Genomic DNA, 27,673 nt, shown 5'->3' on the forward strand with positions numbered 1-27,673 from the left:
ATCTCTTCTGTCTGTGCTGTGTGGAGGAACAGGACCTGTGGTGAAGTCACTCCGGTCATCACATGGTCCATCACATAATCTTTTACCATGGAGATGGATCATGTGATGACTGTGACGTCAACAAAGGTCCTGTTCATCCTGCGCGAGCAAGTGGATTAAGGTGAGTTTAATTATTATTATTATTTTTTTAACCCCTCCATCCCTAATTTACTTAGCATTCTGTATTCAGAATGCTATTATTTTCCCTTATAACCATGTTATAAGGGAAAATAATAATGATCGGGTCTCCATCCCGATCGTCTCCTAGCAACCGTGCGTGAAAATCGCACCGCATCCGCACTTGCTTGCTGATGCTTGCGATTTTCACGCAACCCCATTCATTTCTATGGGGCCTGCGTTACGTGAAAAACGCACAAAATAGAGCATGCTGCGATTTTCACGCAACGCATAAGTGATGCGTGAAAATCACCGCTCATGTGCACAGCCCCATAGAAATGAATGGGTTGGGATTCAGTGCGGGTGCAATGCGTTCAACTCACGTATCGCATCCACGCGGAATACTCGCCCGTGTGAAAGGGGCCTTAGTGTTGTAATCGCGTTTAGTGCGAATATGGTCAATGAGCCTAGGACAAACTTTTCCTGACTTCACTGAATTGATATGCTCCCTGAATCTCTCATACATAGGGTGGATCGTCTTCCCTATGTAGAAGGATCCACAGGAGCATAGTATCAGGTATACCACGTATTTAGTTCTACATGTGGTAAATTGCTTAACTTTATGCCTAATACCCGCAAAGAAAAAATACTTGCCCTGTAAAGCAAATTGACAAAATGAGCAGTCCCCACATGTATAACTTCCTATTGGTGTACGCTCAGTCAGCCAATTGCTAGCCCTATTCTCCTTAAGTCTACTCCTCACCAACTTATCTTTAATCGTATGGCACCTTTTAAAGGTAATAAGAGGTTTGTTGCATGTTAAATCTTGGAGCCCCTCTTGATTCTTGAGGATCTCCCAATTTTTAAGTACAACTTGTTTTATTTATTTAAAGGCAAATGCAAACCTATTTGTGGCGCTTTTTTTAGAAGTGTTTTTCTTCTTTTTTAGTAGTTCACCCTATGTGAATTGGCCTGCTCTCTCTAGCGCTGCGTTTAATTCTGATTCCGGGTATCCTCTGTGTAGGAGTCTCTCCTTCAATACCTGGGCCTGCATAGTGTACCCTGCTTCTGTGCTGTTGATATGTTTCAAGAGCACAAATTGTCCAAAGGGGACCGCTCTCTTTACGCTACGTGGATGATAACTGTCATAATGAAGTAGTGAATTTGTGGCAGTAGGTTTGCGGAAACCGGTGGGGCCCAATGCCGTTCTAAGGATGGTGAGGCCTGAGCAGGTACAGGCGCTAGTCAATTGGGTGGCCGACAGTGGATCCAGCACGTTCACATTATCTCCCACCCAGTCTTCTGCAGAAAGCGCACAGATGGCGCCTGAAAACCAACCCCATCAGTCTGTCACATCACCCCCATGCATACCAGGGAAACTGTCTCAGCCTCAAGTTATGCAGCAGTCTCTTATGCTGTTTGAAGACTCCGCTGGCAGGGTTTCCCAAGGGCATCCACCTAGCCCTTCCCCAGCGGTGAAAGACATAGAATGCACTGACGCACAACCACTTATGTTTCCTGATGATGAGGACATGGGAATACCACCTCAGCATGTCTCTGATGATGACGAAACACAGGTGCCAACTGCTGCGTCTTTCTGCAGTGTGCAGACTGAACAGGAGGTCAGGGATCAAGACTGGGTGGAAGACGATGCAGGGGACGATGAGGTCCTAGACCCCACATGGAATGAAGGTCGTGCCACTGACTTTCACAGTTCGGAGGAAGAGGCAGTGGTGAGACCGAGCCAACAGCGTAGCAAAAGAGGGAGCAGTGGGCAAAAGCAGAACACCCGCCGCCAAGAGACTCCGCCTGCTACTGACCGCCGCCATCTGGGACCGAGCACCCCAAAGGCAGCTTCAAGGAGTTCCCTGGCATGGCACTTCTTCAAACAATGTGCTGACGACAAGACCCGAGTGGTTTGCACGCTGTGCCATCAGAGCCTGAAGCGAGGCATTAACGTTCTGAACTGGAGCACAACCTGCATGACCAGGCACCTGCATGCAAAGCATGAACTGCAGTGGAGTAAACACCTTAAAACCAAGGAAGTCACTCAGGCTCCCCCTGCTACCTCTTCTGCTGCTGCCGCCTCGGCCTCTTCTGCTGCTGCCGCCTCGGCCTCTTCCTCCGCCTCTGGAGGAACGTTGGCACCTGCCGCCCAGCAAACAGGGGATGTACCACCAACACCACCACCACCTCCGTCACCAAGCATCTCCACCATGTCACACGGCAGCGTTCAGCTCTCCATCTCACAAACATTTGAGAGAAAGCGTAAATTCCCACCTAGCCACCCTCGATCCCTGGCCCTGAATGCCAGCATTTCTAAACTACTGGCCTATGAAATGCTGTCATTTAGGCTGGTGGACACAGACAGCTTCAAACAGCTCATGTCGCTTGCTGTCCCACAGTATGTTGTTCCCAGCCGCCACTACTTCTCCAAGAGAGCCGTGCCTTCCCTGCACAACCAAGTATCCGATAAAATCAAGTGTGCACTGCGCAACGCCATCTGTGGCAAGGTCCACCTAACCACAGATACGTGGACCAGTAAGCACGGCCAGGGACGCTATATCTCCCTAACTGCACACTGGGTAAATGTAGTGGCAGCTGGGCCCCAGGCGGAGAGCTGTTTGGCGCACGTCCTTCCGCCGCCAAGGATCGCAGGGCAACATTCTTTGCCTCCTGTTGCCACCTCCTCCTTCTCGGCTTCCTCCTCCTCTTCTTCCACCTGCTCATCCAGTCAGCCACACACCTTCACCACCAACTTCAGCACAGCCCGGGGTAAACGTCAGCAGGCCATTCTGAAACTCATATGTTTGGGGGACAGGCCCCACACCGCACAGGAGTTGTGGCGGGGTATAGAACAACAGACCGACGAGTGATTGCTGCCGGTGAGCCTCAAGCCCGGCCTGGTGGTGTGCGATAATGGGCGAAATCTCGTTGCAGCTCTGGGAATAGCCGGTTTGATGCACATCCCTTGCTTGGCGCATGTGCTGAATTTGGTGGTGCAGAAGTTCATTCACAACTACCCCGACATGTCAGAGCTGCTGCATAAAGTGCGGGCCGTCTGTGCGCGCTTCCGGCGTTCACATCCTGCCGCTGCTCGCCTGTCTGCGCTACAGCGTTACTTCGGCCTTCCCGCTCACCGCCTCATATGCGACGTGCCCACCAGGTGGAACTCCACCTTGCACATGCTGGACAGACTGTGCGAGCAGCAGCAGGCCATAGTGGAGTTTCAGTTGCAGCACGCACGGGTCAGTCGCACTACAGAACAGCACCACTTCACCACCAATGACTGGGCCTCCATGCGAGACCTGTGTGCCCTGTTGCGCTGTTTCGAGTACTCCACCAACATGGCCAGTGGCGATGACGCCGTTATCAGCGTTACAATACCACTTCTATGTCTCCTTGAGAAAACACTTAGGGCGATGATGGCCCAGGACGAGCAGGAGGAAGAGGGGTCATCTCTAACACTTTCAGGCCAGTCTTTTAGAAGTGGCTCAGAAAGAGGATTTTTGCTACAGCAGAGGCCAGGTACAAATTTGGTCAGCCAGGGCCCACTACTATAGGACGAGGACGAGGAGAACGAGGATGAGGATGGGGAGGAGGAGAAGGAGGATGGGGATGAAGCATGTTCACAGCGGGGTGGAATCCAACGCAGCTCGGGTCCATCACTGGTGCGTGGCTGGGGGGATACGGAGGATGCAGACGATACGCCTCCCACAGAGGACAGCTTGTCCTTATCTCTGGGCAGCCTGGCACACATGAGCGACTACATGCTGCAGTGCCTGCACAACGACTGCAGAGTTGCCCACATTTTAACGTGTGCTGACTACTGGGTGGCCACCCTGCTGGATCCACGCTACAAAGACAATGTGCCGTCCTTAATTCCCTCGCTGAAGCGTGATTGGAAGATGCGTGACTACAGGCGCACGCTGGTAGACGCGCTCCTGAGAGCATTCCCGACTGACACCGGGCGACAAGTGGAAGCACAAGACGTAGGCAGGGGAGGAGGAAGAGGTCGCCCACGCAGCTGTGTCAGCGCCAGCACCTCAGAAGGCAGGGTTAGCATGGCCGATATGTGGAAAAGTTTTGTCACCTCGCCGCAACAACTGGCCCCAACTGCTGATATGGAACGTGTTAGCAGGAGGCAGCATTTGAACAACATGGTGGAGCAGTACCTGTGCACACCCCTCCACGTACTGACTGATGGTTTTGCCCCATTCAACTTCTGGGTCTCCAAATTGTCCACATCGCCAGAGCTTGCCCTGTATGCCTTGGAGGTGCTGGCCTGCCCTGCAGCCAGTGTATTATCTGGACGTGTATTTAGCACAGCATTCCAGACAAACACATGGCGCAACAGCACTCTACAAACCAAAAGTAGAGTACAAAAGTATATTACATTGCAAATGCTATGCTAATAACTTAGAGATGCTTAGCAAATACATTTTGTACAAAATCATTTGAGCCCATCTGCTGCACGCCAAGGCGATCTCTATAAGACGAGTCCTAACACTAAAGCTCACCTGTTGGGTGCCATAACAGCGACCATGAATCCAGGAAGTGCAGGTCCCCTTGATATATGTCTATGTGGAGCCAAAATGGCCTTCATTGAATACAGGGGCTACAAGTACCAGCATGCATGCTGAGCAGACTATGTACTCAATCTAATTAAAATCAGCCTGCGAGGCAGGGGAGGGGCAGGAGGGAGTGCACGACCCCGCATATAGGAGTCAGCCACTACTCCTATACATAACACTAGAAACACAAAAGGGGGGGGTCAGCACATCCCAATACGCAGGTGCACGTTGCTTGTGGCTGCAAATATACATCTAAGAAACACATGGTGCAACGCAGCCGCCTGTCTACAGCCAATGTGGACAAGCTCACGGTCATTAAAATGAACCAGGCTTGGATCCCTCAGGACTTGTCTGTACCTTGTGCAGAATAGACATTTATACCACCATCAAACATACATTCTTGTACTCAAGTCAAGTGCAATGATTCTTTGTTTTCATTTTTTTTATTTGTCCCAATATTTTGGGGACTATCTACCCCAATAAAAAAAAAAAAAAAACATTGTTGGCTACCTGTTCCTCCTCCATTGCTGCCTCCACCTACAACACCACATTCACCTCCTCCTCAACATCCGACTCCATATCCACCTCCTTCTCTGAGTTGCAGGTTAATAATTTGTAATTTTTTGTTATTTTATTTCATTTTAAGTTATTTCCCTATCTACATTTGTTTGCAGAGCAGTTGCCAGGCTCTTACTCACATTTTACTGCCTTTTACATCCCTCTAGCCTTTTCAAGGACTATTTTAGAGCCATTTTATTTCAAATAAGTGGCAATTTTAGTGCCCTAATTTGAAAAACAAACCCCTGCTGTGCCTGGGTGACAGGGGCCCAAATCTCTCAAAATCCTCTGTTCTATTGCTGGGTGACATGAACCCCCTTTTGTCCGTGAATGAACCCCTGCTCTGCATTGCTGACAGGGAACTAAAGTTTGTGAAAACATTTGTTACTGATCGGAAGATGCGCGACTACAAGCGCACGCTGCTGATGGCATTCCCACCTGACAGCGGGGGCACAGTGGAAGTGCAATGAGCCGGACCGTGGTACGTTAGGCAGACGCCAAAATAATGCAGTGGCTCCGGATATGGGTATATAAGTCTATAGTTTTTGTTCGTGACGCCAATTGCATTGTGCGCAGGGTACAGTCTCAGGGCCCTTTAAGGTGTTGCAACTCACGTACCAGGTTAGGAATAGTATTGTGTCAACGGTGTCTCCTACCTTGGTACGACTGGACTCCTGGATCCTGGCTCACTTGCAATAAATGAGTGTAGTGCTAGTAGGAGTAATTGAGGGATTTAGTAGCAATAAATGAGATCCAGACTTGGAATATAATTCAACTTGTCTTTACTGGAGGCAGCGTTAATCCACATGAGATACAGCAATAGTCTTGGGTCCCAGCAGGTATTGGCAATGTATGGCAGGGATCAATATCTCTTCTGCTCCTATCATGTGCCTGGAGAATATGGCAGGAATCTGTCTTCTTCTCTGTCTATTTTCTGCTGTGTATGGGACTGACTAGCTGAGGAGGAATTTGGCTTCTCCTGGTCTCTGGATAGTTACTCACAGTTAGCTCACAGGGAATTGTTCTTCCTGGAGATCTGGAGGTGGCTGCTTGCTTGTCAACCAGCTGAGGCTGAAGGCTCAGACTGGAAATGAAGATCTTTGGTCTCAGCCGAGACTCGATCCTGGGTTGGGATCCCTAGAACTGGGAGCTCCTACCAGCACACCCTTCCCCTAGCAGGGGTAGCTGGCACATACACATTAACTTCCTTTCCTCCCCATGAGGCAGGATGTGGGAACATTCTACACCTCCTCAAAGAGGGGGGAGCTAAACTGGAATGTACTATTCCAGTCTAGATATGCTAAACTGAACTAAAGCTCTGCTGACACATTGCTGCCACCTGCTGGTGTACATGGAAATTACAGCAATTACATGTAACAGGCTTAGAAAATGCACATTTGTGAGGAATACTACATAAAATCACATTAGATGACAAGGCACATGTTACCAACAAATAGTAGCAGGGAAAAAGAGTATAGTAACATAACTCTGGGATGTTACAGAAGCATAAGGCGAAGGCAGAGGAGGAGGAAGAGGTCGCCAACGCAGCTGGGGCACCGGCAGCACCTGAGAAGGCAGGGTTAGCATGGCCGACGTGGAAAAGCTTTGTCAGCCTTGGAGGTGCTGACCTGCCCTGCAGCCAGTGTGTAGTGTGAACGTGTGTTTAGCACGGCAGAAAGCATTATTACAGGCCGCAGCCAATGTGGACAAGCTTACGTTTATTAGAATGAACCAGGCCTGGATCCCACAGGACTTGTCCGTACCTTGTGCAGAATAGACATTTATACCGGCCTCAACCATCCATTCTTGTACTCAAGAGCACTTATTCTTTGTTTTATTTTGTTATATGTCACAATATTTTTGGGTGATACCCCAATTTAAAAATAAAAAATAACACAAATCAGTGTTGGCTACCTGATCCTCCTTCACCGCCACGTCAACCTACACCGCCACATCCACCCATCCACCGCCTCCTCAACCTCCTACTTCTAGATCCAGATTGTTATTTTTAATTTGTCTGTATTTTATGTTATTTTAAGTCATTTCCCTATCCACATTTGTTTGCAGAGCAGTTGTCCTGCTCTTAAGCACATTTTGATGCTTTTTGCAGCCCTCTTGCCCTTTCCAGGACTATTTTAGAGCCATTTTAGTGGCCAAAAGTTCGGGTCCCCATTGACTTCAAGTCCCGAACCTGAACTTTTTTTTCAAGTTCGGCCGAACCTGCGTAACCCGAACTTCCGGGTGTCAGCTCAATTCTACTGACAACCACACAAGGTGTTGAAGCGCAGAACAAACAATTCACGGATTACACCGTTGACAGCAAAAATGTGGATTATGGGAAAAAATTATTATTTTCACTAATATTCTTCCTATCTCTGCCCCTGACACACGGAAGGTATTGCTGCACAGATGTCACAAGTCACTGCAGACACCTTCTATATAGCAAAAGAATCGCTATTTTTGAAAAGTAAAAAAAAAAATAATTGAGTACAACTTTGCACAATTAAATTGCTGCCACCACACACAATAGTCCTTAAAAGTACTTTGGGGTCTTTGAAACGTTATTCACTGAAATATATTGCGATTACAAACTCCCTACACTATCTGTCCCTTCCTAAGCGCAGCTCTCCCTGACTCCCAATGAGCCGAACCCGCGTCATAGGGTACTAGATAGCACCCAATGACGCATTCCGGCCAGCCAATCACTGTAATTCCAGTAGCCAACATGGCTACTGGTATAACAGTGAAGGGCAGTACTTACCTGCACGTTTATTGGCTGCTTAGCAGCCGCAAAACATGCGGGCAGGAGACTAGAGCATGGTGCTCGAGCACATGTGGTACTCTTGGTGCACGCTCGCTCATCACTACTCATTGACTATAATGAGACCCAGTAGGTAACCGGACTGTTGCTTGCAGAGGTATTTTTTCCGGCCGAATCGCGCCACTAATTCTAGAAACAGACCTGATCCTGGACAGGTCCCATGATAGTCAATGGTGCATGGTGCTCTGGCCCTTTCTAGCTATGCTGGAGACAATGATCTCCGGCAGGCTGTTCCTCTGCCGGAAGAGTTTAGTACTAGTGTGAAAATAGCCTAAGTCCGCTATCAGTGGTGCAGGTGTTGTGGCTTCTTCTCTTATTATACCAGTAGTGTCCATCTTCACTGTTAATATCTTAACTCCACTTTTTGTCTCAACATTTTTGTGGAAATACTGCCCTCCAGTGGCCTTTGTGGGTTATACAGCTGTGAATTCCACAGTAGGTGTGGGAGTTATCCTGTCCACATGTGAGTAACATATAGATATTACAGCTTATACAAGCACATTTTTAGTAGAAGTAAATTAATATATAGTCAAATTAACATAAATCACGACTGGACAGCACTTTCCAAAAATCCCCCAAAAATCTTTTATTAGCCTAGAATGGTTACAACATTTCACGTCAGCATAAGAGGCTTGAGAAAGGCTGTAATGCCGAACTGAAACCTCACAACCATTTTAGATAAATAAAATAATTTTTTGGAAAGTGCTATTCACGAGTATATATATATATATATATATATACATACACACATGCACACAGATATCCTTAGTTCCTATTGTTACAGATCAGGTAGTGTGAAACCACCACAAATCTTGCGCTGATGTACTGGTATTTGTTCAATGGGGTAATTTTGAAACCTAAAAAACTCCCCCTATGATAGTTTGCAGTGCAGCATGTCTGGAAACGCTATGTGTTTGGAAAAAAAAAATGGTGTTTGGCCTGTGTTCATTAAGCCTATTGCGCAATGTTTGAATAGTGCACCCAACGTATTGTAGGCCACATGGGCATTCTAAAATGTACATCACATATCTGTATCTCTATCTACACTTTCGGCCTGGGACATCTCATAGAGTCCCATGGCTTTCAGTATCACTCCTACGCTGACGACACACAGATCTACATCTCTGGTGCAGACATCACCACCTTACTATCCAGAATCCCACAATGTCTATCTTCTATATCATCCTTCTTCTCCTTTCGCTTTCTAAAACTTAACATGGATAAAACAGAATACATCATCTTTCCCTAATCTTGCTCAACCCCCCCAACAGACCTATCTATCACGATCAATGGCTGGACACTCTCCCCGGTCAACCAAGTCCGCTGCCTCGGAGTGACCTTGGATTCTGCCCTCTCCTTCCGACCGCACATCCAAGCCCTTTCTACCACCTGCCGCCTCCAAATCAAAAACATCTTCTGCATCTGCGCTTTCCTTAACTTTGAATCTGTGAAAATGCTTGTACATGCCCTCATCATCTCCTGCCTAGACTACTGCAACATTCTCCTCTGTGGCCTTCCATCTAGCACTCTCGCACCCCATCAATCTATCCTCAACTCTGCTGCCCGACTAATCCACCTCTCACCCTATTACTCCTCTGCCTCTCCCCTCTGCCAATCCCTTCACTGGCTCCCCATTGCCCAGCAAATTCAGTTCAAAATACTAACAAATACATACAAGGCCGTCCACAACCTGTCCCCTCCCTACATCTCTGGGCTACTTTCCCGATACATCCCCACACTCAATCTCCGATTCTCAGAAGACCTCCTTCTCTCCTCTCCTCTTATCACCTCTTCCGACAATCGCCTCCAAGATTTCTCCCGTGCATCCCCCACACTCTGGAACTCGCTACCCCAACATATCAGACTCTCACCTACAGTGGAATCCTTAAAAAAAAACTCAAAACAACCTCTTCAGACAAGCCTACAACCAGTGACCCTGCTGCAGCTATACCGCCATGACCAACTTCGCCCTCACCTAATGTCTCCTTCTCCCATACCATGTACAGTACAGACCAAAAGTTTGGACACACCTTCTCATTCAAAGGGTTTTCTTTATTTTCATGACTATGAAAATTGTAGATTTACACTGAAGGCATCAAAACTATGAATTAACACATGTGGAATTATATACATAACAAAAAAGTGTGAAACAACTGAAAATATGTCATATTCTAGGTTCTTCAAAGTAGCCACCTTTTGCTTTGATTACTGCTTTGCACACTCTTGGCATTCTCTTGATGAGCTTTAAGAGGTAGTCACCTGAAATGGTCTTCCAACAGTCTTGAAGGAGTTCCCAGAGATGCTTAGCACTTGTTGGCCCTTTTGCCTTCACTCTGCGGTCCAGCTCACCCCAAACCATCTCGATTGGGTTCAGGTCCGGTGACTGTGGAGGCCAGGTCATCTGGCGCAGCACCCCACCACTCTCCTTCATGGTCAAATAGCCCTTACACAGCCTGGAGGTGTGTTTGGGGTCATTGTCCTGTTGAAAAATAAATGATGGTCCAACTAAACGCAAACAGGATGGAATAGCATGCCGCAGCAAGATGCTGTGGTAGCCATGCTGGTTCAGTATGCCTTCAATTTTGAATAAATCCCCAACAGTTTCACCAGCAAAGCACCCCCACAACATCACACCTCCTCCTCCATGCTTCACGGGGGGAACCAGGCATGTAGAGTCCATCCGTTCACCTTTTCTGCGTCGCACAAAGACACGGTGGTTGGAACCAAAGATCTCAAATTTTGACTCATCAGACCAAAGCACAGATTTACACTGGTCTAATGTCCATTCCTTGTGTTCTTTAGCCCAAACAAGTCTCTTCTGCTTGTTGCCTGTCCTTAGCAGTGGTTTCCTAGCAGATATTCTACCATGAAGGCCTGATTCACACAGTCTCCTCTTAACAGTTGTTCTAGAGATGTGTCTGCTGCTAGAACTCTGGGTGGCATTGACCTGGTCTCTAATCTGAGCTGCTGTTAACCTGCGATTTCTGAGGCTGGTGACTCGGATGAACTTCTCCTCCGCAGCAGAGGTGACTCTTGGTCTTCCTTTCCTGGGGCGGTCCGCATGTGAGCCAGTTTCTTTGTAGCGCTTGATGGTTTTTGGGACTGCACTTGTGGACACTTTCAAAGTTTCCCAATTTTCGGACTGACTGACCTTAATTTCTTAAAGTAATGATGGCCACTCGTTTTTCTTTACTCAGCTGCTTTTTTCTTGCCATAATACAAATTCTAACAGTCTATTCAGTAGGACTATCAGCTGTGTATCCACCTGACTTCTCCACAACGCAACTGATGGTCCCAACTCCATTTATAAGGCAAGAAATCCCACTTATTACACCTGACAGGGCACACCTGTGAAGTGAAGACCATTTCAGGTGACTACCTCTGGAAGCTCATCAAGAGAATGCCAAGAGTGTGCAAAGCAGTAATCACAGCAAAAGGCGGCTACTGTGAAGAACCTAGAATATGACATATTTTCAGTTGTTTCACACTTTTTTGTTATGTATATAATTCCACATGTGTTAATTCATAGTTTTGATGCCTTCAGTGTGAATCTACAATTGTCATAGTCCTGAAAATAAGGAAAACTCTTTGAATGAGAAGGTGCGTCCAGACTTTTGGTCTGTACTGTATGTGGAATTGTAATCTAGCAAACTGGTTATTGGAAACGTTTCTCCATCTCTTTTGTTAGTAAAAATAGTTGTTTGACATATGGTCTACATTTTTTACTGCCTTGTTTTTGAAAGGCATTCGTATATTTTGACTGTAATTTTTATTTCGCCCGAGGTTAGAATATTATTAAGGGTGCGGGCCCTTCTGTAGGTAACATGGGGTGCTCTCAGTATGATTTGACCTACAACAGGGTCTTTCTTTAGTAAGTGCCAATATTTATTTAGAATAGATTTCACCAAATTCTGGGTCTGATTATAAGTTGTAATAAAATTCTATGATTGCATAGTTTCTTTCGGAGTTTCTCTAGATTTGGGCAGCAGGCCCTCCAATTGTGTGAGTCGCGATGCTCGTTGTTTCGCTTGGGTAGTGATCTCATTAGAATACCCCTTTTCTCTGAACCTTGAGTGAAGGACTTCACTTTGTTCTTCAAAGACCCTTTCCAGGGTGCAGTTCTGTCTAATTCTCTTGAATTGACTAAATGGAATATTCTGTTTTTGTTTTTTATAATGTGGACTTTTGTAGTCGAGATAGCTGTTGCTGAAACAATACCTAGTCGGTCAAATAAAGTAACAGAACTGTTACTGGGATACTCAAAAATATCAATAATCAACTTCGCTGAATGAGTACAACAAATCCCATTAATTTTTTAAAAATTATATATAATCTTTATTGAACAATCATAATTGTAAACATGATTACACCATTATAACATTAAATTATACCAATAATAAGCCATTTTAATGAATGAGTCTAATAACTAATACACCTATTACTTATATGAGACTGTTCTCATGGAGGGGACCATCAATGGTGTATGTCAGCAGGAAGGTGGACTCTATTAAACTGTAAAACTGGGGTGCACTGAGGATATTATTCTAAATGCAATCACCCATGTGAGAGTATAAAGAGACTATCACCATTCCTGAACAAGATGACATATGCTGCTAGATGAAGGAACTAATATCAAAGACAGCTAACCATGGAGGACTCCTCCTGAGGACGCAGCACGGCGAAACGTACGTCGGGGAGATCTAGCGCCTATTTTGACCCTCATTGGTAGGTTTACATTCTATCCATGGTTAGCTGTCTTTGATATTAGTTCCTTCATCTAGCAGCATATGTCATCTTGTTCAGGAATGGTGATAGTCTCTTTATACTCTCACATGGGTGATTGCATTTAGAATAATATCCTCAGTGCACCCCAGTTTTACAGTTTAATAGAGTCCACCTTCCTGCTGACATACACCATTGATGGTCCCCTCCATGAGAACAGTCTCATATAAGTAATAGGTGTATTAGTTATTAGACTCATTCATTAAAATGGCTTATTATTGGTATAATTTAATGTTATAATGGTGTAATCATGTTTACAATTATGATTGTTCAATAAAGATTAAATATAATTTTAAAAAAATTAATGGGATTTGTTGTACTCATTCAGCGAAGTTGATTAGAGATAGCTGTTGCTGTCTACTTTTTTTTTTTTAAGTGCGAGTCAGGATTTCACCCCCTTGTATAAAGAGCTCCAGATAAAGATTGTTGGTTCTGATGTTGTGGTGGGATCCTGTAAATTAAACTCTCCACTAGAGTTGAGCGAACACCTGGATGTTCGGGTTCGAGAAGTTCGGCCAAACTTCCTGGAAATGTTCGGGTTCGGGACCTGAACCCGATCCGAACTTCGTCCCGAACCCGAACCCCATTGAAGTCAATGGGGACCCGAACTTTTCGGCACTAAAAAGGCTGTAAAACAGCCCAGGAAAGGGCTAGAGGGCTGCAAAAGGCAGCAACATGTAGGTAAATCCCCTGCAAACAAATGTGGATAGGGAAATGAATTAAAATAAAAATAAAATAAATAAAAATTAACCAATATCAATTGGAGAGAGGTCCCATAGCAGAGAATCTGGCTTCACGTCACCAACCACTGGAACAGTCCATTCTCAGATATTTAGGCCCCGGCACCCAGGCAGAGGAGAGAGGTCCCGTAACAGGGGATCTGGCTTCATGTCAGCAGAGAATCAGTCTTCATATCATAGCAGAGAATCAGGCTTCACGTCAGCCACCACTGTAAGAGTCCATTTTCATAAATTTAGGCCAAGCACCCAGGCAGGGGAGAGAGGTCCCGTAACAGACAATCTGGCTTCATGTCAGCAGAGAATCATTCTGCATGTCATAGCAGAGAATGAGGCTTCACGTCACCCAACATTGGAACAGTCCATTGTCAGATATTTAGGCCCAGCACCCAGGCAGGGGAGAGAGGTCCCTTAACAGAGAATCTGGCTTCATGTCAGCAGAGAATCAGTCTGCATGTCATAGCAGAGAATCAGGCTTCACGTCAGCCACCACTGCAACAGTCCATTGTCATATATTTAGGCCCAGGCACCCAGGCAGAGGAGAGAGGTCCCATAACAGAGAATCTGGCTTCATGTCAGCAGAGAATCAGTTTGCATGTCATAGCAGAGAATCAGGCTTCACGTCAGCCACCACTGCAACAGTCCATTGTCATATATTTAGGCCCAGGCACCCAGGCAGAGGAGAGAGGTCCCATAACAGAGAATCTGGCTTCATGTCAGCAGAGAATCAGTTTGCATGTCATAGCAGAGAATCATGCTTCACGTCAGCCACCACTGCAACAGTCCATTGGCATATATTTAGGCCCAGCACCCAGGCAGAGGAGAGAGGTCCCGTAACAGAGGATCTGGCTTCATGTCAGCAGAGAATCAGTTTGCATGTCATAGCAGAGAATCAGGCTTCACGTCAGCCACCAGTGCAACAGTCCATTGTCATATATTTAGGCCCAGGCAGAGGAGAGAGGTCCCGTAACAGAGAATCTGGCTTCATGTCAGCAGAGAATTAGTCTGCATGTGATAGCAGAGAATCAGGCTTCACATCAGCCACCACTGCAACAGTCCATTGGCATATATTTAGGCCCAGCACCCAGGCAGAGGAGAGAGGTCCCGTAACAGAGAATCTGGCTTCATGTCAGCAGAGAATCAGTCTGCATGTCATAGCAGAGAATCAGGCTTCACGTCACCCACCACTGTAACAGTCCATTGTCAGATATTTAGGCCCAGCACCCAGGCAGAGGAGAGAGGTCCAGTAACAGAGAATCTGTCTTCATGTCAGCAGAGAATCAGTCTGCATGTCATAGCAGAGAATCAGGCTTCACGTCAGCCACCACTGCAACAGTCCATTGTCAGATATTTAGGCCCAGGCACCCAGGCAGAGGAGAGAGGTCCCATAACAGAGAATCTGGCTTCATGTCAGCAGAGAATCAGTCTTCATGTCATAGCAGAGAATCATGCTTCACGTCAGCCACCACTGCAACAGTCCATTGGCATATATTTAGGCCCCGGCACCCAGGCAGAGGAGAGAGGTCCCATAACAGAGAATCTGGCTTCATGTCAGCAGAGAATCAGTCTTCATGTCATAGCAGAGAATCAGGCTTCACGTCAGCCACCACTGCAACAGTCCATTGTCAGATATTTAGGCCCAGGCACCCAGGCAGAGGAGAGAGGTCCCGTAACAGAGAATCTGGCTTCATGTCAGCAGAGAATCAGTCTGCATGTCATAGCAGAGAATCAGGCTTCACGTCACCCACCACTGTAAGAGTCCATTTTCATAAATTTAGGCCCAGCACACAGGCAGAGGAGAGAGGTCCCGTAACAGAGAATCTGGCTTCATGTCAGCAGAGAATTAGTCTGCATGTCATAGCAGAGAATGAGGCTTCACGTCAGCCACCACTGCAACAGTCCATTGGCATATATTTAGGCCCAGCACCCAGGCAGAGGAGAGAGGTCCCGTAACAGACAATCTGGCTTCATGTCATAGCAGAGAATCAGGCTTCACGTCACCCACCACTGTAAGAGTCCATTTTCATAAATTTAGGCCCAGCACCCAGGCAGAGGAGAGAGGTCCCGTAACAGAGAATCTGTCTTCATGTCAGCAGAGAATCAGTCTTCATGTCATAGCAGAGAATCAGGCTTCACGTCACCCACCACTGTAAGAGTCCATTTTCATAAATTTAGGCCCAGCACACAGGCAGAGGAGAGAGGTCCCGTAACAGAGAATCTGTCTTCATGTCAGCAGAGAATTAGTCTGCATGTCATAGCAGAGAATGAGGCTTCACGTCAGCCACCACTGCAACAGTCCATTGGCATATATTTAGGCCCAGCACCCAGGCAGAGGAGAGAGGTCCCGTAACAGACAATCTGGCTTCATGTCAGCAGAGAATCAGTCTGCATGTCATAGCAGAGAATCAGGCTTCACGTCACCCACCACTGTAACAGTCCATTGTCAGATATTTAGGCCCAGCACCCAGGCAGAGGAGAGAGGTCCCGTAACAGAGAATCTGGCTTCATGTCAGCAGAGAATCAGTCTGCATGTCATAGCAGAGAATCAGGCTTCACGTCAGCCACCACTGCAACAGTCCATTGTCAGATATTTAGGCCCAGGCACCCAGGCAGAGGAGAGAGGTCCCATAACAGAGAATCTGGCTTCATGTCAGCAGAGAATCAGTTTGCATGTCATAGCAGAGAATCATGCTTCACGTCAGCCACCACTGCAACAGTCCATTGGAATATATTTAGGCCCAGGCAGAGGAGAGAGGTCCCGTAACAGAGAATCTGGCTTCATGTCAGCAGAGAATCAGTCTGCATGTGATAGCAGAGAATCAGGCTTCACGTCACCCACCACTGTAACAGTCCATTGTCATATATTTAGGCCCAGCACCCAGGCAGAGGAGAGAGGTCCCGTAACAGAGAATCTGGCTTAACTGAGACTGCTGCATAACTTGAGGCTGAGACAGTTTCCCTGGTATGCATGGGGGTGATGTGACAGACTGATGGGCTTGGTTTTCAGGCGCCATCTGTGCGCTTTCTGCAGAAGACTGGGTGGGAGATAATGTGAACGTGCTGGATCCACTGTCGGCCACCCAATTGACTAATGCCTGTACCTGCTCAGGCCTTACCATCCTTAGAACGGCATTGGGCCCCACCAAATATCGCTGTAAATTATGGCGGCTACTGGGACCTGAGGTAGTTGGTACACTAGGACGTGTGGCTGTGGCAGAACGGCCACGTCCTCTCCCAGCACCAGAGGGTCCACTAACACCACCACGACCATGTCCACGTCCGCGTCCCTTACTAGATGTTTTCCTCATTGTTATCGTTCACCACAACAACAAAAATATTATTTGGCCCAATGTATTGAATTCAAATTCAGGCCTTTTTTTACAGACACCTAACACTATCTGGCATCTATTTAGGTACCGTATTACACTAATACAGGCACAGCAGTAACCACAGATTTAGCTGGATATAAATTTGAGGCCTATTATTTAGGCGCTGGGTGACAGGTATACGTTTACGGACAGAATTAGACTGGGATATGCACAGTAGCGTGTGTGTGAAGTTATTGAGAATGACCCTATCAGCACCTTGAATCTAATATACCCTTTTAGGGATAAATTTAAAGTAGGCCTGATACAGCAGAAACCACTAATTTAGAGAATTGCTAAATTGGGAATTGTATTTCAACGTAGAACAAAAACCTGTGCTTTGATGGACACTAAATAACTTGCACAGCCACAGCAATAACCACAGATTTAGCTGACTATAAATTTGAGGCCTAGTATTTAGGCGCTGGGTGACCGGTATGGGTTTACTGACAGAATTAGACTTGGAAATGCACAGTAGCGTCTGTGTGAAGTTATTCTGAATGACCCAATGTGCACCTTGAATATTATATACCCTTTTAGGGATAGATTTTAAATAGCTCTGATACAGCAGAAACCACTAAATTAGGAAATTGCTAAATTGGGAATTGTATTTCAACCCAGAACAAACAATGTGTTTTGACGGACACTAAATAACTTGACCAGCCACAACAGGACACCAGTAACGACAGATTTAGCTGGATATAAATTTGAGGCCTTGTACTTAGGCGCTGGGTGACAGGTATACGTTTACTGACAGAATTAGACTGGGATATGGCCAAAAAATTACCACACTATTGCTGGTTAAATGCACTTGGTGTGACAGCTTGACCAACCACACTACTGAGGGTTAAATGCACTTGGTGACAGGCGCAGCTTGCCCCTGATGTAGTATATGGCCAAAAAATAACCACACTATTGCTGGTTAAATGCACTTGGTGTGACAGCTTGACCCTGATGTAGGATTTAGCCAAAAAACATCCACACCATTGAGGGTTAAATGCACTTGGTGGCAGCTTGTGCTGGCGCACCACAAGACACAAAATGGCCGCCGATCACCCCAGAAAAAAGTGACTGACAAACGCTCTGGGCAGCCTAAAAACAGTGAGCAATTCAATAGCAGCAGTTCAATCATCCACAGCTGCAGATCGATCACTGGATGGAGTCTTTTGGAGGAGTTAATCTGCCTAATCTCGCCCTACTGTCGCAGCTGCAACCTCTCCCTACGCTGATCAGAGCAGAGTGACGGGCGGCGCTATGTGACTCCAGCTTAAATAGAGGCTGGGTCACATGGTGCTCTGGCCAATCACAGCCATGCCAATAGTAGGCATGGCTGTGACGGCCTCTTGGGGCAAGTAGTATGACGCTTGTTGATTGGCTGCTTTGCAGCCTTTCAAAAAGCGCCAAGAAAGCAACGAACACCGAACCCGAACCCGGACTTTTACGAAAATGTCCGGGTTCGGGTCCGTGTCACGGACACCCCAAAATTCGGTACGAACCCGAACTATACAGTTCGGGTTCGCTCATCCCTACTCTCCACTCATTGTTAATCAAATGTGACAATAATTAATTGATGCTTTCACTGCCCCCTCTCCAGATAATGGTCATCGATGTACCTTTAAAAAAAGAGGATATTGTGCGTCCAGTAATTACCATTTATTATTTTTCTTTTTTTTTATCTTAATCATCACTTTTCATACGCAATTTATACATAATTTATATCAAGCTAACGAATATTGCATTACCAGCAGTCTCATGTCCAAATATACTAAACAATATACAGGTTATCTTTCCTTATTCCTAATAGAACTCAGTGTTCTCTCCCTAACCACCGCTGCAGCGTTAATAACCATGACAATTTGTCAGGTGATCGCGCTGCAGTGTCAGGTGATCGCCACTAGGAGGAGTGCTCATCTCCCACGTGATCATCTCCCTCTGCCTCCTGGAAGCCATATTACACCAACGAGAAAGGTCACGTGGTCGCCGGGTTTGCAATAACGTGACCTTCAAATATTTATATTTTTCCCCCTTATGTACACCATTTTTAGACGATTTTAACAATAAAAGATGTATGAATGTACTATACTTCTGTATTTATAAGAGTTTATGATATATGAGGTTGTAACAAATCATGCAAATATGAGAACACCTTGGGGTTGTCCTCTCCCCCATAGTACCACCTACAGGTGCGTTTTTCTGGCGTTTTTTATTTATTTTTATAAATATATGCAATTTTGAATACATTTATATGCTTCTTCTTAACCTAATGAAGGGGGCCTAAGTACCCCCGAAATGCGTTGTTTTATTTGATGAGAAATTTCCATTAAAGAAGAACGATTTATTATATCCACACCTGTCCTGGCTGGTGATCTTGCGCCTCAATTGCGGTCCTACCATATTGCTATTACCCTGACTTTGGAGAGACTGGGCTTCTCCTCCTGAAGAATAGGACGCTTTGGCTGCACACCCGGCGACTGGACAATTGTTCATAATAAGCCTACCACAGTGTTATGCCTATGCTTGGCACTAACTACCTAAGATGAGCCTCCATTTTTTGCTTTATCCACCAATACTCCAGTCTGGAACCTACTACCCTGTGGTGCGCTTTCTTGTATAAATCTCTACACCTTTCTTAGTCATGTCAGTTAAAGGTTTTACTATTGTCGAATAGTTCTGAATAAATATTCGGTAGTAGTTGGTGAAACCCAAAAACCGCATAAAAGCCTTCAGATTTTCGGGTCGATCCCAGTCCAATACAGCACGGACTTTCTCTGGATAAATTCAAAAACCTGAAAATGACAGCAGGTAGCCCAAAAACTGCACCTCATCCACAGCAAAAACACACATCTCTAATTTTGCGTACAATGTATTATCTCTAAGGATCTGTAACACCTGTCTAACGTAATCCTAATGAGTCTCCATGTCTGGAGAATAAATTAGAATGTCAACTAATTACACGACTACAATCCTCCCCACAAGGTGATGAAAAATGTAATTCAGAAAATGCTGGAAAACCGCAGGAGCATTGGTCAACCCGAAATGCATGACCAGATTCTTGAAGTGACCTCAGGAGTGTTGAAAGCCGTCTTCCATTCATCCCCTTCCTTGATCCTGACCAGATTATATGCCCCACTTAAGTCCAACTTGGAGAACACCTTGGCACTGTTGTATAAATATTAATATTAGAAATCCGCTCGGCTTTGTGTAAGAAAAGCTAAAAATCTCAAACGCAGTCTGTCAAAGGTGTTTTCATGTTAAGTTCTGCTGAGCAACTCCCCCTCCTCCACAGTCTGCTCACCTTTTATTTAGTCACAGTAACAATAGAAAAGGGGCTGCCCATCACCCGACCACTTACTTCATTTAACAAGGATACAGGAAGTGATGACACAGGAAGATGAGATAGTTCAGCTACTTGTCAAAGGACAGGGAAGGGCATCAACGTGGCTGGATAGGCAATGCACACACCCCATCGCTGTATAAGGAAGGATGAATCATGTCCATTGTCTGACCAGCCAGGTAGCCGCCCATCACTACTGCAATACTGCTCAAAGTGACCAATATCTAGTGAAGATCATTCTACTGGTTCTTATAGGTTTGAGATTATCTGCGAGACATTGCTACGGCTATTGTCAGTATACGGTACGAGTATACCGACAAGGCTGATATGCATGTCTTAAAAGCAGATATGTATCCAGAAAGGGATAGCGAAGCCGCAGCAGAGGTATAATATGTATCTCTCGTTATGCAGACTTCACTTCTCTAATGTGTATAGACGTTTGGAAGGAACAAGCCCAGTGCATTGCACTTAGTGCTCACAAACCGGCAAACGCCCCCCTACACACTGAGAACACGTCTCCAAGCCAATGAGAAGGTTTTCATACTGACGCTTTTACCACTGGTCCCGATTCAACCCAAGTGCCCTCTGATAGAGTGATCTTTGGTTAAATCCGACACAGGGAGACAGATGACAATCCATAAAACACACACACATCCTAAGATAAAATGTCCGCATAATAAAATTTCCACAACAGCACCAACAATTTGATTAAACAAATCAGGAATCAAAGGAAGGGGGTAAGGATCACAGACAGAAATCCGATTGAGTTCACGGAAATCCAGACATGGCTGAAGACCTCCGTCTTAACAAAAAAGAACCCTGCAGCCACTGGAGATTTGGAAGGTCTTATGTGTCCTTTAGCCAGACTCTCGGTAATATACTCTCTCATGGCCATTCTTTCAGGTCCAGAAAGGTTATACAATCTAGATTTTGGCAACTTAGCTCCAGGAATAAGATTGATAGGACAATCATATTCCCGATGTGGAGGTAAATCCTGGCATCCACTCTCAGAAAACACGTTGGCAAAATCAGATATAAAAGAGGGTAATGTCTTAGCAGTTAAAACAGAAAAATACAATTGTCAATGCAATAATCACCCCAATCCAGAATCTGCCTCGCTTGCCAGTCGATGGTTGAATTCTGCTTGCTTAACCACGGTAATCCCAAAACCACCAGAGCAGGGAAACCCTCCAACACAAAACACAAGATGAATTCCTGATGAAAGTCACCCACTCTTAATCTGATGTCAGGCACCATCTGAGATAAACACTTCTGAGGTGCAGAATAAATAGCAAAAACTGAAATGTTTTTTTTTAATGCAGTCGTTGACAACCCGTGCATACGGACGAACTGAGCATCAATCAGGTTCATGCCGGCACCGCTGTCGATAAACACCTCAATCCCCACGGTTTTCGACTCTAGCGCCACCTCAGCAGTCAGGGGAAATAGGGTACTACCAGTAAAAGACAAATGCACATTTTCTGACTCTCCTTTCACCCCTTCAAAAAACAAAACATGACGGTTTTGGCGGTTTATAATGTCACGCTTTAGTGTGGGAGGGAAACATCACACCGAGCATAGGAGGGAAGGGGGGAACAGGAAATCAGGCCTCAGAACTAGGGAAGGAAAATGGACACTTCCTAGTGAAAACCCTAACCAAAATCCTGACTGACTACCAGTATGAACAGACCCCAAGGGTAGGTGAGTTCATATGCAGGAATACCTAGAGTCCTATCAAGCCCTATAGGATGCTGGTACTAATGGTAGGGACGAGACTACCTGTTCCTCCAAAAGGAAGGATGAACAGGAGTCCAAAGGTCCAAACAACAGCTATAAACCGCACAGCATTGTGGGAGAAGCAACTATAAATAGAGAAGGTTAAATTACCATAATAGCCACACCTGGGGAAAGAAGGTGCGGCAAGCACCAGAAACAACACAGACGTCATTTGATCCAAACGAAAAACATGTCAGATCAAACCACGTGTTCAATCTCACTGCTCTCCGGCCACCTGTCGCGGGAATGTCCGTGACAATCCCCTACATCTCCTCTTCATCTCTGTCTACCATCCTACCAGTGCTCTCCACAGTGCTGCACCCCCTATATCTCCTCCCTTATCTCTGTCTACCACCCTACCAGTGCTCTCCACAGTGCTGCACCCCTATATCTCCTCCTCATCTCTGTCTACCACCCTACCAGTGCTCTCCACAGTGCTGCACCCCCTACATCTCCTCCTCATCTCTGTCTACCCCCTACCAGTGCTCTCCACAGTGCTGCACCCCCTACATCTCCTCCTCATCTCTGTCTACCATCCTACCTGTGCTCTCCACAGTGCTGCAATCCCTACATCTCCTCCTCATCTCTGTCTACCATCCTACCTGTGCTCTCCACAGTGCTGCAATCCCTACATCTCCTCCTCATCTCTGTCTACCATCCTACCTGTGCTCTCCACAGTGCTGCACCTCCTACATCTCCTCCTCATCTCTGCCTACCATCCTACCAGTGCTCTCCACAGTGCTGCACCCCTTACATCTCCTCCTCATCTCTGTCTACCATCCTACATGTGCTCTCCACAGTGCTGCACCCCATACATCTCCTCCTCATCTCTGTCTACCATCCTACCTGTACTCTCCACAGTGCTGCACCTCCTACATCTCCTCCTGATCTCTGTCTACCATCCTACCCCTGCTCTCCACAGTGCTGCACCCCCTACATCTCCTCATCATCTCTGTCTAGCATCCTACCAGTGCTCTCCACAGTGCTGCACCCCCTACATCTCCTCATCATCTCTGTCTAGCATCCTACCAGTGCTCTCCACAGTGCTGCACCCCCTACATCTCCTCCTTATCTCTGTCTACCATCCTACCAGTGCTCTCCACAGTGCTGCACCCCCTACATCTCCTCCTCATCTCTGTCTACCATCCTACCTGTACTCTCCACAGTGCTGCACCCCCTACATCTCCTCCTCATCTCTGTCTACCATCCTACCCATGCTCTCCACAGTGCTGCACCCCCCACATCTCCTCCTCATCTCTGTCTACCATCCTACCTGTGCTCTCCACAGTGCTGCACCCCTACATCTCCTCATCATCTCTGTCTAGATGACAATCCAAACTTCTTACTCCTGGCTCCAAGACTTAATCCGAGCTGCACCATTCACTGGAATGTCCTACCTCTAGAAATGAGGTAAAATCACAATATAGACAGTTTTAGGTGCTCCCTAATAACACATCTTTTTTAGGGCACACGCTTTCCCGTATCACTGTCAGAATTACATGCACTTTGATCACTTCCATGAGACACATATGGCGCAGGGGATTTAACCCTTATATCTCTCTCCAGGGGAATGTGTGGAGAGAAACTTCTAGGGGCTTCTATGTTGCTGGCACCTAGTAAGGTGGTTACAGTTTGGAATGCCTGATTTAATTGGGTTAATGCCTCCTGTGTAATCAGTAATGCATACAAAACAGGTGGCAATGTGCATAAAAGGTGTTGGTCCTTTTTGTTTTTATCTTGCAGCACATCAGTATATGTCGGGTATCTTCCAACCATGCCACCTAACTGCGATATATCCCCACGTTCTTCCTTGGCTTTTTCCTGTAGCTCATTAATCCATTCATTGATATCTTTATCAATTTTGTTCCGTGAGTGCATATATTCAACAACATTATGGATCAGCTGCGTTGGGCTGGGTGGACTACCTGCTGTAGCATAGTCACCGCCCGGGTCACTGCCTGTAGTGCCCATCATTCTGATAAATAATCAATACACAGATGTAACACCGCACTGGCTAGCCAAGAAGAAATGTGGAACCTTTCACTGTTTGCACAATCAATTAAAGAATTACTCGATCTCGGTGGGACCTCAATTTATGTCATATATCTTCTATATAAAAGAATCTTCATATAAAAGAGAGGATAAAAAAAAATATAAAAATTATATTATCCTTCAGGTGGACATAAAAAAAAACGCCTCTAAGTTCTTTTTATCAAGTATCTTAATTTGACTTGTGCGAGCAGTGAAACAAAGGGACAATTGTATATGCAAAATATATATTGTTTATTATAAAACCAAGAATATAAAACAATACAACTGCAAAACAGATGATGAAGTTACAAAGTAACACCCAAAATGTACCACACGGTGGTGTTGACACACCCCTATCTGATCAGCACAGTATGATTTAATGATTTATAACGACCAGTGTCATACTTTTAACAAACGGACTCATATACCAAGAGAAACTTAGGATCTTCTGTTATCAAACCGGCTATAACAATAAAACACGGATTTACAGGAAAATACCTGTTATCCCTGGACTCTTTTCCTATGATCAATCAAAAATATATGATATTAATATGATAAAATATTCAGCTCGGCAATCAGACTATGGAAAATAACTTTCCAAGGGTTTAGTCCTCTTTTCAAATAATGTCAGATCTTCCATTAACAATATGCATCTTTGCTAAGAGAATAATCAGCATTATGGAGGCACCTAAGACTATGTATTCCCACAGTATGGGAACTCTTGGCTATATACCGAGAGAAATATCTTATTAATATCATGAGTAGTAAACAAAATATACGTTACCTGGTCAAAGGTAGACAGAGTTCAGATGGGATCAGTTCTGAAGAACTTTCCTAGTAATCCAAAACGAATAATCCAAGTTTCTTCTGATAAAGTTTTTCTTTTTGATTGAATGAATAGATCAATGGATATATGGATCTTTTTTCCTCTCTCTCTAGTTCTCCCTTGCTACCCCGCACACAAGTAATTATTCCCCCCCTTATCTAAGAATCATCCCCTTTTTAGATTAGGGATTCCCAATCGGGTAAGGTGGGTGTACTTGCATGCTAATAACACCATGATGTCATATAAACTCCTAATATGGTAAAGAACAAATAATGAAATAATATAATATTGTCCATCTGCCTCCAGATGGCACTGCGGTATTGTAAATGAACATCACAACTTTAAGCATTTAAAATTAAATATCTAATAATACGTTTTCAGGACCTTGTTGACCATTCTATATAAATCATTGAGGAAGGTCTTTCCCTGACACTTTTAATTACCTATATCCTGGACTTGTTGGAGTTGACTGTCTTCTCCTATCTTTTTGAAATATAGGTTGACTTGATAAAATTTTTATATAGAGGCTTTGATGCTTGACATCGGAACTTGTACATTTCACTTATCTACATCCATGAATAACTATTGTTTTGAAATGGCACTTACTCTTCCCAGAAATCCAATTAACATAAACTTACTTGTTTCTGTACCTTCTACAATACCTTATAAATGGTAAATACATGGTATGACATATATATATAAATCGATACATTGTTACACATAGATAATACATTATATGAATTATTGATTAACATATGTTGTAAACTAAATATACCATGCAGAGATATATATAATATAATTATGAATATATAAATTGAACTTCATATAGCAGGTGTGCCTCAAGGATATGAGACCTTATCAAGTAACCTTGTTCCCTCCAGACAGATATGTCTTAGGGAGTTGATTTACTCCTTACAGATGGTCCCATATCTTTAGCAATAACTTTTAAACACAATGTCCGTTTATGTTCACAATTATTTTTTTATAAACTGAACTTGCCATGAACTCATCTTGGCTTCCTCAGCCACATAATAGAACTTTGGTTCAGGCTGATTTTATTCTTAAAGGCAATGAGATGAGCATACATTTTGATCATAATGTCATTAGATAATATTGTATATGTATGAAAATGCACAACAGGTGGCCTATTACACCCCCTGATCTTACTCCTCTCCATATATGTGTAAGGCCGATTCATTGGCCTGTATTTGTGGGAGGGGCATGGCTGCCTACTTCAACGGCCAGCGTCCCTCTCACTCTGTACGTCGTTACAGCGTTTGATGATCCACACCTGGCTTCCCAGTGAGAGGAGTTCAGCATACCTGGATATCCTGACGTCGGTGAGGGTGAGAAGCTGCTTTTCTGCAGCGCACAGTGTTAGGGTCCGGCCGGCGAAGGGCTCGTCCCCCTAGGTGAGGGGGGGCTCCCCCGCACCGGAGCATAATGCCAGGGAGTTCGCGGCTCCCCACGCGGTACGGGTGTCCAGCCGGCGGTGGGTCAGCCCCTGACTGATGGGGGGCACCCCCGCACTGGTGCACTCTGCCAGGGAGCTTTGTGGCTCCCCACGTGGCATCGACTTCAAAACCGGTGGAGGGCTGAGCCCCTAATGGAAGTAAGGCTCCCCCTGCCCCGGTTCATATGCCATGGAGCTGCACTGCTCCCCACGCGACAGAAGTGACCAGCCGGCGGTGGGTCGGCCCCTGGCTGATGGGGGGCACCCCCGCACTGGTGCACTCTGCCAGGGAGCAGCATGAGCTCCCCACGCAGCACACGAATTTTGCTGATGGGGGGCAGGGGCCACGGTGTATGAAGGGCTCCCCCTGGCCCGGTTCATGGTGGCAGGGAGTTTCGCTGCTCCCCACGCGGCAGGAGTGTCCAGCCAGCGGTGGGTCGGCCCCTGGCTGATGGGGGTTCCCCCACACTGGTGCACTCTGCCAGGGAGCTGCGCGGCTCCCCATGCGGTTATCGTGTAGGGACGCAGGGGACACTGTGGCCCCACTCCTTATCTTCGTTAAAGTCTGGCACGGGCCGCCGTGCCGTTAGTGAGGCAGGGATCAGGGATGAGAGAACCAGGCCGTTCAGGGGGAGCAGGTCATAGCCGGTGGCTAGCTTCCTTCTGCCGGCTGCACACAAGGTCGCCAAGAGGGTCATTTAGGCACGGGGGATTAATTAGTCCATACAGGTGAGTACTAGGTCTCCGGGGAGGGGTGGGTTACAGAGTACTGCACGGTCTACAGACCTGGTCCACCGTAGTAAATCCTAGCTGGGATTGCTGGTCAGGAGCCGAGGTTCACTCGTCTCAGTGTCAAGCCAGTACAGGGGCTTAGTAGGCGCAGCTTGCGGTGGTAGCTTCCCCCCCAGGTTAGGCAATTCTTATTGGCAAGGGTTAATGGTAAAAAAAATAAAAAATAGGAAAATAAATAAATAAATGGTAAAAAATAAAATTAAATTTTAAAAAATAAAATTTAAAAAAATAAATAAAATGTTTGCGTGGTTCTTTACGACGAATGCACAATCCAGGGTTAATGTCTTGATTGTTTTGCTTCTAGGTCCTAACTTGTCTCGGCTACACCCTGATTTGTGGCTTATCAGCAAGGTACTAGGGCAGTGATGGCAAACCTATGGCACAAGTGCCAGAGGCGGCACTCAGAGCCCTCTCTGTGGGCACTCGCACCCTTAGAAAAAGTCTAAGGTGTACCAATATGCTTTAGAC

Source organism: Bufo gargarizans, chromosome 2, assembly GCF_014858855.1.
Source record: "Bufo gargarizans isolate SCDJY-AF-19 chromosome 2, ASM1485885v1, whole genome shotgun sequence".
In the NCBI taxonomy this organism is placed as follows: domain Eukaryota; kingdom Metazoa; phylum Chordata; class Amphibia; order Anura; family Bufonidae; genus Bufo; species Bufo gargarizans.